Source organism: Protopterus annectens, chromosome 1.part0 (genome assembly GCF_019279795.1).
Source record: "Protopterus annectens isolate FY-2018-M chromosome 1.part0, PAN1.0, whole genome shotgun sequence".
Lineage (NCBI taxonomy): Eukaryota > Metazoa > Chordata > Ceratodontiformes > Protopteridae > Protopterus > Protopterus annectens.
In genome coordinates, this window is record NC_056725.1 from 837702736 (window position 1) to 837722819 (window position 20084).

Genomic DNA, 20084 nt, shown 5'->3' on the forward strand with positions numbered 1-20084 from the left:
GTATTGTTATACTGAGATTTCTTTGCAGTGAGTCACATTAATGTCTGCAGGTGCAAACATGTTTTACGGTATCCTTACTACTTCAGATGACATGCATATTTCATTAGCACATGCTCCTTGACACCGTAGTTTCTGATACAATAGTTCATGCAATGAACTAAGAGCAGTGGTGTAGTGTGTACAACAGAGTCAGTGGTGTAGTGTGTAGATCAGTGTCAGTGTTGTAGTGTGTACATCAGTGTCAGTGTTGTAGTGTGCATATTAGTGTCAGTGGTGTAGTGCAAAGATCAGTGTCATGTCAGCCATGTTTTTGCAATGTTTACATAGCTTTTTGGGCTGTAATGCCAATCAGCATGTAACCGGACAAAAAAACAGGAGTGCATGCATTTTGATCTGTGTATATATATATATATATATATATATATATATATATATATATATGTGTGTGTATATATATATATATATATATATGTGTGTGTGTGTATATATATATATATATATATATATATTTATATGTATGTGTGTGTATATATATATATATATATATATATATATATATATATATATATATATATATATATATATACTTAATGTGTGTGTGTAAGAACACCTCTGTAAATATAAAATATATATTAGCATATATTATCCAAAGTAGATATTTTCTAATCTTACCACATAGTTGTTCTGTCTTGTACTCTATGCACTGATTTCATCAGCCACTTTTGCACTTTATCAGAGCCAAAGTTTGCTTTGTCTTGTATATACTTTTACAGTTACTTTGTGGATCTGAACATTTGATGGCAATACTGTATACCTTATGTATGCATTACTCCAAAAGAGCTATTCTATGCTTTTTACTGTATTAGATAATTCCTGGAAATATTTGCATATTTTCTACAAACAAAGGTTGTACTAAAGAGAGTCAAATCAAATGCATCATTTGTGAGAAAAGGACTCCTCATCTTGTTTTAGCTCACGCTGAGTAAATTTATCATTTTTTGTCTTTAATTGGGTACCTCATAGACTTTCCCTGATATTTGCATTAGAACAATTTTCATTATCTCAGAATGAATGCCATCATGGCAGGAATGACCTGTCATTTTGTCTGCCTCAAGGTATAACACAGTGGAGCACGCAAGAATATGTAGAAGGTGCTTTACTCTGATCCACTCCATAATACAAATTTTAAATGTTATATCTGTCTGAAAAATGTCTAATGAGGTTTAAAGGATTTATCGGTTTCCATTATATATATTGGCCTATATTTACAGATCAACTCCATACAAGCAATAATCTGATCAGATGATATAGGCATGTCTTGAATTTTGCCACTCTGTCTAACACTAATGCAGGTCTTGGAAAAGTAAACAAAAAGGTACATTTTAAACGTCATCCCAATCAGGGAGAATAAAAATGGAAACCTTATACATAAAATTTAATTGTTAATACAAGAAACTGGAATTTATTCTTCAAAGCTAAACACTTAAGAGGGATGTTTTATTGTATTTCATCTGTCTCTAGACACTAGAGTAAATTACTCTGTACATTGAGAAATATTACTGCACTAGATGCATTAAACAATGTCCAGTGCTTTTTTCCATGAGGCTTTAAATTTAGTTCATAACCTATGAAATCTGGATTTTTAGACAGCTGAAAAACCCTGAACACTGTAAAAGCAGCTGCAAAATTATGGTAGTCTGTCTAAACAAAAAATACAAACATTTTGATGCAGGTTCTTTTAGGCACCAGTTCTCAAAATTAAGCATGTTCATACTTTGTTGGAGTTCACTTTCAGTGCTTTACATATCGCACAGTGCGCGGACTGATTCAGTATAATGAATGTAATTACATTGATGGATATTTAATTAACACGGGAAGGAGCCATTTGGATGAGAATTCAAGAGCATTGTAGTTCTCATCTGAAAAATGGAAGAAGTAACAGAGAAATGCCACTTAATTTGTTGCATAGAGTCCCCTTCAAAGAAATAAACTACTGTCCCTGGAATGTATATGACAATAAGCAGTCGCCCTGACTGATTACTTACTGATTACTAGAACCTAACTAAAGAAGCCAATCTGACTGTAGCTGCACCACAGGAAAATAAGAGAAGAACTTCTGCAGAAGAAATGAGGACCCTAGGCATCACGGGATTAAACTGGCTTCTAGAATATTACAAGGCTTTAATATTTTTAATAGAAGGATTAGTGGAAGTGGTCTACAACAGACTTCTTTCAACAACCCAACCGTAGATAAATTAATATGAAAATAAATGTTATGTAGGAAAATATAGCAATTACCTTATATACAGCATCCATCCTTATCCCTTTTTCCCATTTTGCACATGGGGGCAGGGTGTCACTTCAGCAGCAACAATCATCTTGAGCCAAGGTTTACACCACCAGGTGGCTAGCCCTGCAATAGTAGTTCATTCGTACCACTCACTCGGACCTACGGCCAGTTTAGAGTGTTCAGTCCACCTCTTTGGAATGTGGGAGGAAACCAGAGCACCCAGAGGAAACACACATGACTTCAGGAAGGACATGCAGACTTCACACAGAAGGGACCCCAGCCAACAATTGAACTGGAGAACCTCTTGCTGTGAGGCGACTATGCTAACTGTTACACCACCATGGCAACCCCAAACCTTTATATGCAGCATAAGTAAATGAAATACATTGATCATAGGTTCATAGGTTGATACTAGGCTATCTGCCCTAGGGCATTTATAAGCTTAGCCAGAGTGTGTTTGGCTTTTGCCAACCTTTTAGATTAGTTGACTGTGCCTCTGTATAGTAGGTCACAGAAGGTAGCCCTTTTAAGGTTAGTTTACTGTACCTCTGTCAAGCAGGGACACAGAAGAGATCCCAGGGGTAAACTTACGATCTCCCATCCATTCGTCAAGATTTCTCTTGAAGAGGGTCAGTGAGGGGCTCTGCCTAACATGGATTGGGATTTTGTTCCAGAGTGAGGGGAGCCTCTGGGATAAGAATCTGTCCCTCCAGCATTTCCTATTTATTTCTATGCTGAGGTTCAAGTCCCTGGAGCATGTAGTTCTAAGGGATTTGGATTTCCTGAGGTGAAGCATGTCCATTAATTCTGGGTTGGACATGGCCTTAAACGTCAGACACAGATCGCCTCTGAGTAGGCGGTACGCAACTGAGTAGAGCTGGAGTTTCTTTAGCCGAACTGCATAGGGCATCTGTTTGAGCCCTGTGATCCTCTTGGTGAGATACTTTTGGGGTCTTTCCAGTTGCTGCAGGTGTCAGGTAAGGTACATCCCAAATGGGGCATTGTATTCAATTATGGGCCTGATAAGTGATGAGTAGAGGGGCACAATGATCTCTCTTGATCTAGATGTGAATCCTTTCGTGATAAGGTGGGCTATATAGAAGGTCTTTCTAACCACTTTGGCAACATGATTGTCAAAGGAGAGATTGCTATCTACTTGGGTCCCAAAGTCCCTAATTACTTCTTCCGTACTTAATGGATTACCATCTAGGTGGTAATTTGTGGGCACTTCGTTTTTCCCAAAGGGGATGACTATGCACTTTTTGGCAATTAGCTTTAGGCCATGGCTCTGGCACCAGTTATCCGTCTCTGTGAGACCCTTTTGGAGGATGCTTGTGTCAGTCGGAGAGTCGATTACGGCACCCAGTTTGCAGTCATCTGCAAACTTGGTCAGCCATAGTCCACCAGTGTTAGCCTCTACCTCGGAGAAATATATACCGAACAAGAGAGGTCCCAGGACTGAGCCTTGTGGGACGCCACTTGTAACTGGTTTAGAGTCTGACATGGCACCTGCTATTCTGACCATGTGGGTTCTATCCCTGAGCCAGTTTGCAACCCATCTTGTGACATAGGGGTTGATATTTAAGCTGGTGAGCTTATTTATGATGCCCGAGTGGGGTATTGTGTTGAAGGCTTTTGCGAGGTCCAGGTAGGCTGTATGGACTACCTTCCCTTCATCTATGGCTTTGGTAACTGTTTCAAAGAAGTCGACCAAGTTCAAGAGGCAAGATCTGCCCTTAACAAAGCTGAATTGGGAAGGATCCAGTGTCTGGAGGAACAACAATACAACAGACACAACAATCTAAATCACACTTGTTATTCCAAGAGAAAGAATAAACATAAGAAAACTATTTAAGGCATTATATTCAGCCTTTATTGATGCAATGAAGCTGTGTATTGATATTTGAAGAAGGGAAGCTTAGAGCCAATACATACATTTGACCTGTGGCTCTAGAAACTGCTGGCAGATTTATTGGAGTGATGAAAAAATAATTGAGGTTCTGATTTTAGGGAGACCTTTCCTTGGTGTAAGTCAAGCTGGGGTACTGTAGAAGCATGGGAACTAGGGTAGTTGCCCACAGAGCAGCCTGAAGTCAGCAGTGTGTGAGTACAGAAAAACAAACAAAAAAAATCATGTAATTGAATAGCAATGCAAGTATAGTATGCACCCAGAATCAAGACAGTGACATTTTAGAATTCATTAATAGCTGGAGATGTATGGGCATTTTGTTGATCTTTTGAGACAGCAAGTCATTCATGTACTAACAGCAATTATACAATGACCCCCCCCCCCATTAATATTCCAAAATGTACACGCTGATTGGCCAGCGTGCCCATTGTAAATCCCACAATATACCAACGGAAGAAGGTCCGTTCGCCCGGACTTTTTTCCGTTGGTATAAAGTCCTCAAAACATTTTTTTAAACAAATTAAAAAAAAAAAAAAAAAAAAAAAAAAAAAAAGAAAAAACTGAGCAACAGAGACTTTTTTTTCTCCGTTGCTTCCATTTCAAAGCATTGATGTACTGGGTATGTATGGGGCACAAGTCCCATACGCATGCTCAGTACATCAAAACAGGGAAGCATTGCACCACAACCAGCAGAAGAACAGTCATGCGCCATTACACAAAGACATTATTTAAGAAAAGTAAGTGTTTTCTTCTTAAATAATGTCATTGTATAATAGCAATAACTGACTCTGTGGTTATGGTATATTGAAATTTACCCATGGTTGGCTTTATTTAAGCACTCGGACTTCACCCTCATGATTAAACCACACCAACCATGGGTAAATCTTCAATATACCACACCACGTCTTCGGTTATTGCTTAATTATAAATGGCTTTCTACAAATTTCAAACATTTCAAGCAGTAATAGTGTAGCAGATTTCCATTAATTCATGAGTCATCTAAATAATATCTCTTCATTGTTAACTGCCTAATGGTTGGTTAAATGATATCTGCTAATGCTACTCAAAGCTTTCAGAGGTCAAACCTTTTTATAAAATTAATTTAGTTAGTTAACAAGCTATTTCCTGTGATCCAGTGGTCCAGGGTTTGATTCTTACAGCCTTCATTTTCTAATTATCTGACTGGGCATGAGACTTAGCCAGACAGCACTCAAGGGCCGAGTCTGAAAAGGTCCATAGAGATTCATGCTCTACCCTAGTAAACAAATAAAATAAATAAAACCCCAAGCTTTTAACATTTTATGGAAGAGTGTCGCTACCTGCTGCAAAGGCAATTAATCTAGCAATCTTCTTATAGGTCAGTTTTAACTTGTGAAGGTATGTGTGTAGCTATAGAATGGGTGTAACACCCATACAACAATATATATATATGTGATGGCGACTGTGCTAAGCTTGTTTTTTGGGTTACTGTGTTACACAGGCATTTATTAGCTGCAGCAGTCCTAACTGCTATTCCAGCTGCTTGTAGACTTTGCTGATAACACTGACTACATGAACAGAATAGCTAATGGACTCAGATGAGGTTGTATCCTAAGATATTAAACTTTCAACTGTGGCATCTATTCAGCTTGTCAGTGTTGGAATTGTAAAGACAAATCTTGGGAAAAAAAGCATTGCCTCACCCAGGTACACAGTGTACCAATATGGAGAATCTGACACACACACACATACACACATCTATCTATCCATACCTATATATATATATATATATATATATATATATATATATATATATACACACACATATATATATATATGTATATATATATATATATATATATATATATATATATATATATATATATATATATATATATATATATATGCTGGACCCAAGGGTAGATATGCATGCATTTTTTTAAACTGCAAGTGTCACTGATTTATGCTTTTTCCATTTATTTGGGCATATAAAAGTAATTTACTGGGGGAGGTAGGGTTACTTGGCAGAAGCCTGTTAATTTCCAGTGCATCCCAGTAATGCAAAGGTGGACCACCTGCATGCACAGCCAATGATCCAAACAGTCCAGCTGCAGGTGGGGCTTGAGGCAGGCAAGCAGAGGACTGATGGTCTAGTGCTTTTTGTCAGTGCAACACCAAACATTAGTAAAAACTGAAGGTGAATACCAATGTAATGAAGGGGTACCATATACTCGATATATCACATGGCAATCTTAAGAATTTATGCAAGCAACACAAAGCCACAACTAGTGAGCATGATGTGAGAGTGGGAATATGAATAGTGGATAACCTTCTGACTTTGGTTTCCAGCTCCCCACAGCCATCATTCTCAAAGAATGACATACCAAGGGTAAGTGGCAGGATACATGTCTGTATGTGTGTGCTAGGTGGGGGGAATACAAGTTTTAGGATAATATACTGGTCTTGGTGTTCCCCAGTGACAGAACAAACAGGACTCAAACCTTCATAAAGTAAAAAAAATATAACAAAATGCCTCATTTAAATCCTTATACTTAAATGTTTTTGATCAGGGTTAACCTTAATACTTAAATACTACAATAAAGTACATTAAACAACTCATGCTTATGCCAGGATTTTGAAATGACATTTTATCTTGTTAGTCTCAAACAAAAGAAAGTTATATAAAGTTTGAGTTTTCAAAACACTATCATCTTCATTCTTCAAATCTGTTCATAAAAGTAGGTGATAAAAAACTAGTGATGGGGCAAAGTCAGTACTGTAGCAAGTTGCATCATAGCACCTTTCTGTTGGATATCCTTCTTTCCTCTTGCCTTCATCCCATCTCTCTCAAATCTTCTTCACCAGATTTTTTCTGCTTTCCTGCTTGTGTCCAAACCACCATAATCTGTTCTCTTTGATCTTTTCTGCAACCGGAACTACTTTGGTTTCTGCTCTGATGCCCTCATTTCTTTCTCTGTCTCACAATGTGCATCCTACACCCTTCTCAGGCACTTCATCTCCATCACCTGTAGCTTCCTCATCTTCTCTGCCATTACTAGCAAGGTTTCTGTACCATACAGTAGTACCAATCACACCACTGTATAGAAACTAAACCCCCACCCCCCAAACTAGCCTTTGCTGCACAGACCATGCTTTCTCTGTCCTTGGACAAACTATTGGAATCTGTTCCTTCTTTTCTTAAAGAGCATTCCAATTACCCCATTTTCTGTTCATGAATAAAAACACATTTTAAGACTCTAGTAAAATGCAACTGCTATCTCTTTGGTCATATAACTTAAACTTCACTCCCATCTTCTGTCTACATACCTTGCTCTGACTCCATTTTTGATTGTGATTCTTTGTGATTCTTTCAGCATAACAACTCTGATGTGATTCTATATTTAATGCAGGTATATACTGTGTTTTTCCTCAGTAAATCTGTGTATAAAGTAATGTATCTATTGCCTTTATACCCTCAAGCCAACTATATTATTCACTCTCTATATAATATTGCATTTTCTCATTCTCTCTATATATAATGTCATGTACCTGTTGTGTTTACCCAGGGCTGAGACTGAAATGGATTGAATGGGATAAGTGCTCTACTTCCAATTAACAAATTCAAAATAAAATAAATAAAAATACACCTTAGTTTTCAGCTTATTGTGTATCCTTCTGACACACACTAATCCTGATGTTCTTTGTCAATTGGCTGCAGTCCCTCTGATTTAGATTTGACCTCCTTATTCAGGTTTCCATTTGACTCCACCACCCCTCCCAGATACTTGAATCTGCTCACCCATTGCACTAATTGTCCATTCTATCTCAATTCTCAGCTTCTTCTGACTTCCCTCATTTGCTTCCATTACCACTGTCTCATCTGTACTTGGTTTCATCCCATGTGCCTTCAGTTTTACATTCCATTCCCCTACCCTTTGCTGAAGTTCCTGTTCAGAGTCTGCTTATAATGCCACATCATCTGCATACAGCATCTTTGTTGGTCTGTCCCGTTCAACTTGTTTGCTATCAAGTTCATCCCCAGTATGGACAGCAGTGGGCTCAGAGCTGAACTCTAATACACACTCATTCCCACTGGGATCCCCCTTAGTGAGTCCAAACATTGTTTGTACATGAGTCATTGGGTCATTGTACATAGTCTTTACTATTTCTACCAATGTTTCTGGGACTTTAAACTACCACAGAACTGCCCAAATCAGCTTTCTTAGGACCTTGTTGTATGCTTTCTCCAAGTCTATGAATGCCCAGTTGGACTCTTTCCTTATTTCTAACTTCTTCTCAACTATTTGTTACACTGCAAACATTGGGTCAGTTGTGCTGCATTCTGAAATGAATCCAAACTACTCATCTCCCATCTTAATGACGTTGTTAGTATCCATTTATTGGTAACCCTCTCCAGTACTTCCATGCAGTGTGAAAGGAGTTTGATACATCTGCCCACATATGTGAATGTTCCTTTTGTGTTTGTAGATGGACACTGGAATGCTTATTCTCCAGTTATCTGAAATGCACCTTTCCCTCCATAACGGTATGAGCATGCTGTGGTGTCAATTCTTCCCTAACTTACCCAGCATCTTGAGTCATGGGAAGAAGCACAGATTGTAGATGGTGCCTAACAAGGGAAGAACTGTGTAGAGCGACTGCATTAGGTACAAGCTGTGATTCATAGTATCCTCTACCAGGAGAGCAAAGATTACAGACTGACTGCTGTGTCAGGACTAGCCACTCAATGGTGTAAAAATTGTCTCTATGATGATCTGGTTATGTCGATTCATTTTCTTTTCAGTCTGTGTCTAACTGAAACCTCACACTAGATCCATTTTCAAAGTAGAACATGTAGTTTATATTTCTAATATGGTGTACTGGGGCTAGTGTGTGGACTGTCACCTCCCATAGTCTCTGTCTCTCTCCCCCCCCCTCTCTATCTCTCACAGTAGCTCTGAATTGGGGGTAATGGAATTCTGGCTGTTCCAGAATTACAAATAGGGGGAGTAAATGTGAATAAATTAACAAACTAATTATCTCCAGAACAATGCGCTGTAGAGCTTTACTGTTTCCTCTGTATTAACATGGTTTTCATGATTGTCCCAATTAACTTGCTCCCCAGTTACAGCTTGTAAAGAAAGGACTGGTTCTTTGGTTCTGTTTGAAGGAACAATTTTATTTGGACCCAGGCCTGCCTACTAATATAACTAAACAAGTTACATATTAGAAAAAAAAATAATTCTTCCTTAGTGGTAAGGTTGTAAGAAAGCTAAATGTAAGTAAATATTTTTCTGGTATAGCCTACCTGTTTGAATGTTGTTGTGATGTCTTCACTCTGGGCTAGTAATCAAGGAGCCTGAATCCTCACCATTGACACTGGTGAGGGACATTCATTTGGAATATAAATGGGTACACTCATTATTTCCTGATGCAGACCTCTCTCCATCAAGCACAATTTCCCTTAAGAGCATCCAGGGGGTACAGTCAGTCCAGAATCTGGATTTCTTTATATCTATATCCCTCCAGGTCCCAGTAAGACTCCCCACTAGTATAGCTATAGAGTTGAGACCTCAGCCGAGTGTCCGAGCCATGTCCTCCAGCATCCTCTATGTTATACCAGTGCTTCATTTCCTTCCCCTAAGCAGCTGACATACACTCTTTGATATTTAGTTTTCAAACACACCCACACACACACACCTAGGAAAGGCTGGCACAGATTACCCACTTTACCAACTTTGCCCAGACTTTAAGGTAGATTCACTGCTACCAGTTACTATAAGGCTCTTATAATGGTATCCAATTATACTGAATGAAATGAATATTAATGCAAATGATAATGTTGACTGAACAGCCAGGCCTTCAGGAGTAGCCACAATTATCACCAAATAAATACATGCAAATACTCTCAAACCTTAAATATTTTCTAAAAAGTACCAGCCACAATGAAAAGTTTGCATATATTTAATAATAAATAATAAAAGAACAAGAAAATACTAAATATCTATTTACAGTAAACACCAGAGTTTCAGTCACAAGAAATATTGAAAATAATACAGCTGGAAGAAGTCACACAGTTACAGAAAAACAATACTTAACTATTATCACTATATTTTCCGAACTGACTTAGAGAATTGCTATCCCTGGGCACTTTCTAAATAAAGGCAAGATGAAGTGGATGAGTGGTCCTTGCTGTCAGATCCAAGACAGAATATAGAATACTGACAGCAATCTCCTACTAATATCTAAATATTATTTATGGCTTACAGAATGACACCACACACATCTGGCCATCTGACTCTGTTTCCTGCACTATGCCCCATCACTAGAAGCTGCCAGTGTTTAGCACCTATGTGCTACAATACACACTAGACCTTTAGCTAAGTTTTATTAAACATCTGGAAGCCATAAAACAATGAAACCATTCTACTTTTCCTACAGGTGCTACAAACTATTCTCTAGCACAGATATTGCATCTCTGGCTCCATTAAAAACTGTGGGATAACATCTTTATGGCTTAACCCATAAAGTAATTTAATTTCAGATATATTTTAAAGTTTCCTGGACTGAGATTAACCTCTTCTCTTCCAGTATCCCCTGTTAATGCATATACATTTAATTCAGTTAAAATAATGCATGTACATTTCTTTTCTTTCCAGCAGGGCACACTGTTGATTCATTTTAATACAAGCAGCTTTACAAATACATTTTTCAACACAAGCATCTGTACAAATCAGCTTGCTATACAAATGACATATAATTCTGTACAAAACTCCAGATAGCTGGGCTGGCATATGTTACACTGGCATGGCTGGCAGTTCCTCCTATTGTCACAGTTGTTATTTTCAATTTTCCTGTGCAAACACACTCCTTGCATAATTTATGTTTAAAAGCCTCCTTTGCTTGTGTTAATATATTTTTATGCAAGTAAAAAAAGCCCTATTTAACTTTCAAAACTTGAGGCTGGATTTTTTTTTTACAAGTATACCTTTGTTTTAAAATTTAACTGGGTATCTGTCTCGCAAACAGATAAACTGCCTTGGATGTATGCTACCAAATGTTTACATAATAGCTAGTTTGTATTAGAGGTGAACAGTATTTGTGCATTTTATTTGCCAAGTAGGTGCCTTCTTGGTGTCAATACATCATGTGGAAAGAAGTAAAGAGTTATGGCACTAGAAATTTTCACTGGCCTATCATGAGAAAACAGCTGAGTGAGAGAGAGAGAGAGAGAGAGAGAAAGTGAGTGTGTGTGTGTGTGTGTGTGTGTGTGTGTGTGTGTTTAGTCAAAGTTTACTACTGATTAAGTACTGAAGAAAGCATTGAAGTAAGGGTAAAATTAACATATCCCTAGGAAGCAATGGGTTATAGTTTTGGCTTATTTATTTAGTGTAGTGCTTAACTGGGTATAACAAGTACTGAAAAATATGCAGGGCAAGAGTGTTTATTTTTACCATAATCTTACAGACAGCAAATAGGTGCTTAATCTATGGCAGGGTGGATTCATAACTTTCAATCAGCACATCCCCAAAACTAATCACATTCAAATTCCCCACACCTCTGTCCATCACATACAATACTTTAAGCTAAGATGTTTGTTTTTAATCCCTCTCCTTCACTTAGGTGTAGATAGATAAAAGAAAAAAATGAATCCCTATAATATCCTACCCCCCCAATACACATACACGCACGCATATACACACACACACACACACACACACACACACACACACACACACACACACACACACACTATATATAAAATGTTTCATTTTATACTGTGTGTGGAGCTTTTGTCATAGGTCTCTACTGAAATACTTAGAATCACAGGACATCTTAATTATCAAAATAAATAAATAAACAATATTTCTTTGTACATCTACTGGTCACTTCATTAAGCCAGACTCCCTTAAAAGTATTTTTGCTAAACTTCATTAGAGTCCAGGGACAGACCCCTAATACAAATTAATGTATGAGGTAAGATATATTACCTAGTGTTCCCGAGATTACCTGGAGCACATTACTCAATTTGAATGTGCTTTGTAGATTGATATCCTGGCATGCTGTAAACACTGAAGTTACTGAAAGTATTATGAGTGAGAGTTGAAGTATATCACTGCTGGAAAAATGCATCAGTGAATCTGTTTGAGCAGCTTGCACTTACTTTAAGGAATGTGCAGCCTGAAGTCTGAAATCAGATTCATAAGCCAGGTGATGGGAAACTGCACAGGTAAACACACGTAAAGTGAATGGCAGTTGGTAAGACTGATAGCAAAACGAGATGTAAAAAGATTATTAAAAGACTTACTAAAAGGCCTGGGCAGGGAAGAAATTGGTAGGTTCAGAGGGATGTAAGGGGTGAAAAGATGCAAGTAGAAAAAGTAGCAGAAAAGAAAAAAAAGAGTAAAGCAAACGATATGCTGAACTAGAGAAAACACTGAAAGTTGGATGGCAGTTAATGGCAGACAAATGTGAACTGGGTTGTAAATAGGGAAATAACTGAGTGACATCCAACTCAGAAAAGTGAACAGATAAAGAGAAATTAAGGAAGACAGTAGTAATACTGAGTGGTATGGCAGCTGTTAGTACATAAATGAGTTTGTGGAATGAAGAGTCATAAACCAGAATATGTGCACCAGTCTTGTTCAGCATGGCTGCATATATTAATGGCATTAACTGGTGCACACAGAAAATCTGTAAATGAATACCTGGATGATAACCGTGGAGTTTGGTTTAGTAATAGCATCTATGCATACAATATTTAATTAACCAATTTGTAAGTGACTTACGAAAGACAGTTGTCAGGTGGATATGTTTCAATATGAAGGATAACTTTGAAAGATATATATTCTCTTCTCCAGACAGAGAAAAGAAAGTGCACGAACAAATCATATATGTTCTCATCTTTTCCACAGGTTAGTTGCCAACTTTAGCATTACATTCTAATTAGTTGAACTGTTACAAACCAATTAATCATGCACCGTTTTAAAACAATGAAGTATTCAGAGAAGCTGTCATTGAATCTGTGCTAATACATTTATTAATCTTTAACTGCAATACTTTGTCTTTCATCTTTACTAATCATTTTTGTGAGTCACTCTCTTAATAAATGTTCATTTCATATATGTGTACCCAAAATACTTAAAAAAAGATTTTAAACTTCTGACTTGTTTGCTTTCAACAGTACATGATGCTACATGCTACACTCATAGCTCAATACTACTGTAACTGCATTTTTGGCATCAGAAATAAACAATTTTATATATACTATATTTCAACACACACACACACACACACACACACACACACACACACACACACACACACACACACACACACACATTTACTATCATAAGCTTAAACACTGGAATGTTAGAACCTTGCAGTGCTAAAAAGAATACTTCAAATGTTCCAAAGCTGAATAACAAAACTGCCTACCACTCCAGACACAGGAGCAAGAACTAACACTGTTCCTAAAGGTGAGCAAGTATGGGAGTTTGGTATATAGACACACACACACACACACACACACACACACACACACACACACACACACACACACACACACACACACACACACACATATATATATATATATATATATAGAGAGAGAGACAGAGACTGAGTGAGTGAGTGAGTGAATGGACAATGGAATATATCACAGCCAGATTATATTTTATCAACTCTATACCCATTTATAAAAACATTTGACTTAATTTTAATCATAACATCAAGCATTTTTCACAATTCTTCTTAAACTCAACCCATTTCACACAGAGAAAAAAGATGCATAGACTTCACATATCAAAATACACATAAATCAGAAAAACAACTAAAAATGACAAATCCAGAGAAATTGAAAGAAAAAGTTAAACCTCCCAAAAAAAATATACAAGTGTAATCAACCCATCAGAAAACAGCATTAACAGCAGAATTGACCTAAAGCTAAAAATCTACACAAAAACTACACATAACATACAATAATACCATCTTCACTGCACTACTAAAACATAACCACAAAAGTAACAAAAACAGAAAAGTAGCATTAAAGCATACATCAGAACTAAAGAAGACAGCCTTCATAAAAAATTGTTAACCAATTAAAATCTTATTCAGTGAAGAAACTGCATAGTTACTGCATCCAATAAAATAAATTGGAAATAGCAATCCAAACTTTAAAAAGCAGCAAATAAATAAATACTAATAAAATAGCAAACTTATAATTTATTAATTTGTCATACAGCAGACCCTCATATATTAAATACATATGTTTTATAACTAGCATCAGTGAAATAAGCATACTTAAAATGAAAATGTGTGTGTGTGTGTGTGTGTGTGTATATGTATATACATGCACACACTCATATATGCATATAAAAGCAGTACACACACACACACACACACACACACACACACACACACACACACACACACACACACACACACACACACACACACACACACACACACACAAAATCCCTTGCATATACATACCATCAAAACTTCTTCCGGGCTTCAGTCTGCAAAGAATTAAGTGTTACTGAACACCGTAGTAAGGGTCTGGTAATGTTTGAAAATATTGTGTGTATTTTAATAAAAAAATTAAATATATATATTTTGTGTAATTTAAGGCTAAGTAACTCATGGTATAGCACCTCTCTTAGTGACATACTTCAGTTTCTCACTGCAAGAAGCACAAAGTGGACTTGTGACAGTGTTTACCATGTAGTCCTACACTTGAGTCTCTCAGTCTGCACATTTTTCTTAATCACATCACCACTGACAGAAGGATTTACATGTAGTAGATTATATCCAGTTTGGAAATCCTTGTACACATCCTTTTCTGTAGTACCTGGGAAGATATTTCCAGACTGATCAGTGTACTTTGGCAGATCAGAGATAATATCTTGATTATATTGCAGGTGATCCCAATTCAACAAATGGCTGGTGCACTTGTAAGAGCTGGACAGGGTAGACGGGAGTGAGTAGCTTCTGCCAGCACACCTGGGGGAAAGGAAGTGTCTCTGGCTCCCCACATGGGTGGCACCTAGCCAGAGCACTAGGTTTTAAACCTTCCCCTCTACTGTCACCAGGGAATAGAGGGCCAGTGGGGAGTCATGAGTAAACCTTAACAGGCTACAGAGTTTTCAGCTAGTCTGTTCCCATTCCATCATTCCATCAGGATGAATGACCCATGGAATTCCCAGTTAGCCTGGGAATACCCTGTTCCCATTCCATAACAATGAATGGCCCATAGAGTTCTCAGTTAGGCTGGAATACCCATCTCCCATTCCATAAGAATGAATGGGTCAAGTGAGTGAAAGCAGGACCAGGGGTGGCACAAACAATAAAAAAAGGAATACAAATGTAATTTAGGACATTAATTAACTCGGCTGGAATCTGTTCTAAGCAGAAAGCAAACCCTGAAAAAAGTATTCTCTGTTTTCTAACATGAAGTAAAAAGGACATTTCTGTTCAAGATATAGTCCTCTGAATAAGTGAGTGGCTCTTGTACAGTTAAAAAATGTATACAATTGTATATGCACCGCACTGTACATTATTCCTGTAGTGGCACTGATGACAATTAAATCAAAGTCCTTTAAAGTATAGCTTAGACAATATCTCTCAGACTCCTGGCAGTGCTTCTACTCCACTCCTGCCTGATATGCAATCATCATCTCAAAAACATACTGATGAATTTTCTCTCTCTGTCTATACATAAAGCAGCATTTTTTATCTCCCCCTCTACATATAAATAAAAAAATAAATGTCTATATAATATAACACCACTGTAAATGTGACCCCTATCATACCTCTGTAAATTCACGTGATGAAATGTTTTGAAATCCTTGTGCTATCTGCTGTATTTCTGTACATTGTAAATGTTTAAATGTTTATTAATATCTGTACTTAACTCATTATACCGTTGTAAATACTGCCCATTTATTGTTGTAATGGAGTTTTTCTGTCCTGACCTCCACTGATAAGGGGTCACAATTTGTACACAGGTAGTCAATGCCAGTAAACAAATGCTAATATAATTAAAAAATAACATAAATATCTTTTAACCATCAGTCACTTATACTATCTTTTCATGGAAAGTGTGCAATAGTGCCAGTTTCTGTATATATTTACATGACTTACAGCATAGCTTTGGATAACATGGCAATTAACAATATCAGCAGAAAGGATCAGATAGTATATACAGACCCTAGATAGCAGTGCATCTTGTAGTAGGAAGGGTTTAAACTATTAAACATTTAAAAACTTCAGTATAATTAGTTAGAAAACCGTGAGGCACAAGGTATAGCACAATGCCATCTACTCATACTAACATTAGCATAGGATTCCTACTGTTATCACTTAATGTTATTATTAGGGTATAATACTTTTAAATTATTTCACTGGTTATATTATTAAAATAAAACTTGTATGCATCATTTTACATAAAACCTTCAAGCTGTATTATTAATTAGTACAGAGCTGTTAACCAGTTTGTCTCCTCTGTCCAGATATTCAGGCAGCTTTTTGTTTACAATGAAGCAATAACCTCAGAAGATGCTGTGTCTTTGTGTCTCAGGTGTGATGTGACATAGAAAACTACTTTTAAGTGCTTTCAGCTACCTAGTATGACAGATTAAACATATGACTGATATGATATACTGCACATTCTTAGGAAGTGAAAAATCACACTTGTTACTATATTCAGACTTGTGCATACATCAGTTTTTATTATGGAAGACTTGCTCTTATTTTACCACTTTTTCTCTTTAGATGTATTGCATCAGTAAATCAATATGTATAACTTTTTTTGTGAAAAAAAAATAACCAATGACACACACACACACACCTGCTGATACAAAATGTTTAATAATAATAAAATGTAATATGCTATTTCTAAAACAATTTTAAATGTCTTGAAAAATATCTTTCATTCTAAAAGAGTAAAGTAATTGTTTTGCTTACATCCAATTTTTCAAAGCAACTAGGTGGTGCAGGACTTCAGTATTTCAAGTACCAAACTGAATAAATCAGAATAATGATATGTTTTGATGTCTCGCTATTTAATTTTAACGTGGATGTAATCTACAGACTGCAATAGTGTTAACAGTAACAACCACTTAAAAGCCCTTCAATCCAATGTTTCGGGTATTATCTGATATGTAGATATGCTGCCTTAAATTAGTAATGCCCTGTTTCTCATCCGCAAGCCTTATTTATCAGCCAGGAAGCATATAACATTAAAACATACTGTGCCTAGAAATAGATAAAAAAAAAAAAGATTCAACTCTTATGAATAGCCCCCCAGATTCTATGGTAGCTGATGCATTATGACAGTATGGTTTTAGATGTAATCAGTTTATAAATTACTTCTTAAAAGTAAAAGATAAAACACGACCAACTAGAAAAGCTATGCTGATATTCCCTGCCACATCCACACTTGGACATAGTAATAAAATGGCATATTAGCATCTGGAAAATAGTGTTATGTGGGTGGAGCTCTCATTTTTATAGTAGATATTGGCATTACTTGGGTGAGTCCTGAGTTATTCCCTGAGCAAAATGCTGTATTTTTTAAACACTTGCACTGAAACTAATATTGTCAGATTTCCAAAGCAGGATATTGTTATCTGGTTGCCCTAAACTAGACCAAACAATTGTCACATGCATACAATATAGAAATCTATAGGGATTTCTTCTTATGTACGCAAGCTCGTTTATTCTAACATCACAGCTTTTTAAATACAATATGGTAGTGTTTAATGAAATGGAAACAGGTGATATGCTGTGGCGACCCCTAACCGGGAAAAGCTGAAAGAAGTGTTTAACATTTAGGAAGTTTAAGCATTAGTTGTACTTACAGCTCTGTTAAGTAGATGCTTCTGATGCATTAAAGCTTCGTGTAGCCATTAGATTACTAACTGCTACCTGATTCCTTTCCTTTCTTCCACTTCTTTTTCTTTTTGTTAAATTCTTCCCAAAAGATCACTCGACATCCTCAACTTTGTGCTGACATTTTTAGAATGCGGTAAGTTCGTAGAACTGCCTGCAAAATGTTACAGTTTATCCTGCATAGTAAACCACAGCATTTTCACTGTTCTGCTCTGCACTACTGGAGAAATCAGAACTTCACTGCTACTTGGTTGTAAGTCTGAGGTCTGCAAAGGGGAAGTTAACGTCAGCAGGCGGAGTGGTGATTGAGAGACCCATTAGGGGAGGAGGGGCTGAGCAGTTGTGCTGGAAGGAGTTTTAATCAGTATTAGGTGCCTTGCATGTCTAAACGTAAGCATCCTTCATTATCAGTATAGTTCCTTGTGACCTGTGGGGGCAGATTTCAGGGTTATAGTGTCTAATTTCCTGATGCTGCCACCCCCACCAAATAACAGTTCAAACACTAACAGTGGAATGTTACTGTTTCAGCTGTAAGAAAATTTAAGATGAAAGAATGAACCCTGTCTCGCAGTTAGCATTTATTTATATATTGTGTAGTCTCTTAAAACATCAGCAACAGTATGAATTTTTGTCGTTTGGCAGCCCGTTTATATCAACTACTGAAACATATAATATTTAAAAATATTAAGGCAGAATAATGGAAATGCTTTTAATGGCAATGACTACTTTTAACTGTACCTTAGTACCTCTACGCTATTATATTTAATGTGAACAGAAATTAAGTCAAGTGTATCCGCTCAGTTTCATAATGGAAAACCATCCGTCCCTTTACAGACAGCAGAGGCAACTTAATGTTTTATTATTTCCATTGTTGAAAGAACAGTGCAACAAAGTTAATAGCATAAAATGCTATCCATTCTTTGCAAAAAATAAATTTTACTTCAGTTATAATGATGGTGCTATTTTATTCTTCCAGGATTTGTTCTTATAGGTTCATAGTGGTCTGGTTCAGATTTCCAAACCAGCTACAAAGTAAACTGTCTCGACACTTTGAATATCACAAAAGTAGCTTCCTTTTGTAACAACTGCCATTTTCAAACTCACCCACCCCTAAGCAACTGTACAATCAGTGCTAGCCCCTCCCCAGTCTGCAGTGTTGGGAGTAGCCCACCTCTCGTAAGAGACCAGAAGACAAAGAGCAGTGCAGTGCAAAAAAACAGTAAGCTTGGAACACAAAGTTTGGTGCTCCCTTTTCAGGTCAACATTTATTTTTTTCGTACCTTTAGCTATTCCATAATTATATAGGAAATCACATCAGTTTTGCTTTGAAAAAGCAACATTTTGGCTTTGTAACAATATGTCATTCAAAGTTGTGCCTAGACTTTAAGCATTTTGAATTGTTTATACCCTGCTATGTATTATATGCGTGTGTGTGTGCATGTGTGTGTGTGTGTGTGTGTGTGTGTGTGTGTGTGTGTGTGTGTGTGTATGTATATATATATATATATATGTGTGTGTGTGTATATATATATATATATATATATATATATATATATATATATATATACACATATAGCTTTACTATCAAAATATCAATATTTTGATACTTCAAAAATGACGTCATACTGCCTGCATACTAATTAGGTTAAAATGTCAAATCTGTTGATCAAATTCACCTACACTGTCATTCACATTTTAGCAGGGGGTCAAGCCCCCTGCACCCCCCACACTCCCTGCAAATTAAATATTCTAACTCCAAGATTGCAATACAGTGAGGAAATCAATATATTTCCCAATCTGCACTGTACCATGACTCTACTCATAACATCAAGTTCATATCAGTGAATGCATACTTGCATTCGCTGACATGTACTCTCAATCACTCGACGTTCTGCAAAACAGAAGTTGACTAAATATTGTTTGACTTTCCGTGTTCGCTGAACCAAAATTCAACTTTTTGATTTTAAACTATATATATATATATATATATACGACAGATGCAGCAAATGCATC

General features: G+C 36.8%; 1 protein-coding gene across 2 annotated transcripts in view; it reads right to left on the minus strand.

Moving 5' to 3' along the window:
* DSE (dermatan sulfate epimerase) overlaps positions 1-18340 on the minus strand; it is a 522935-nt gene extending 504595 nt beyond the window's left edge. For both annotated transcript variants that reach the window (XM_044063585.1, XR_006363718.1), the window contains exon 1: positions 18041-18340. The gene's annotated coding sequence lies outside the window, so the exon portion shown is untranslated. The remainder of the gene's footprint in view (positions 1-18040) is intronic.
* Between the last annotated feature and the right edge of the window lie 1744 nt (positions 18341-20084).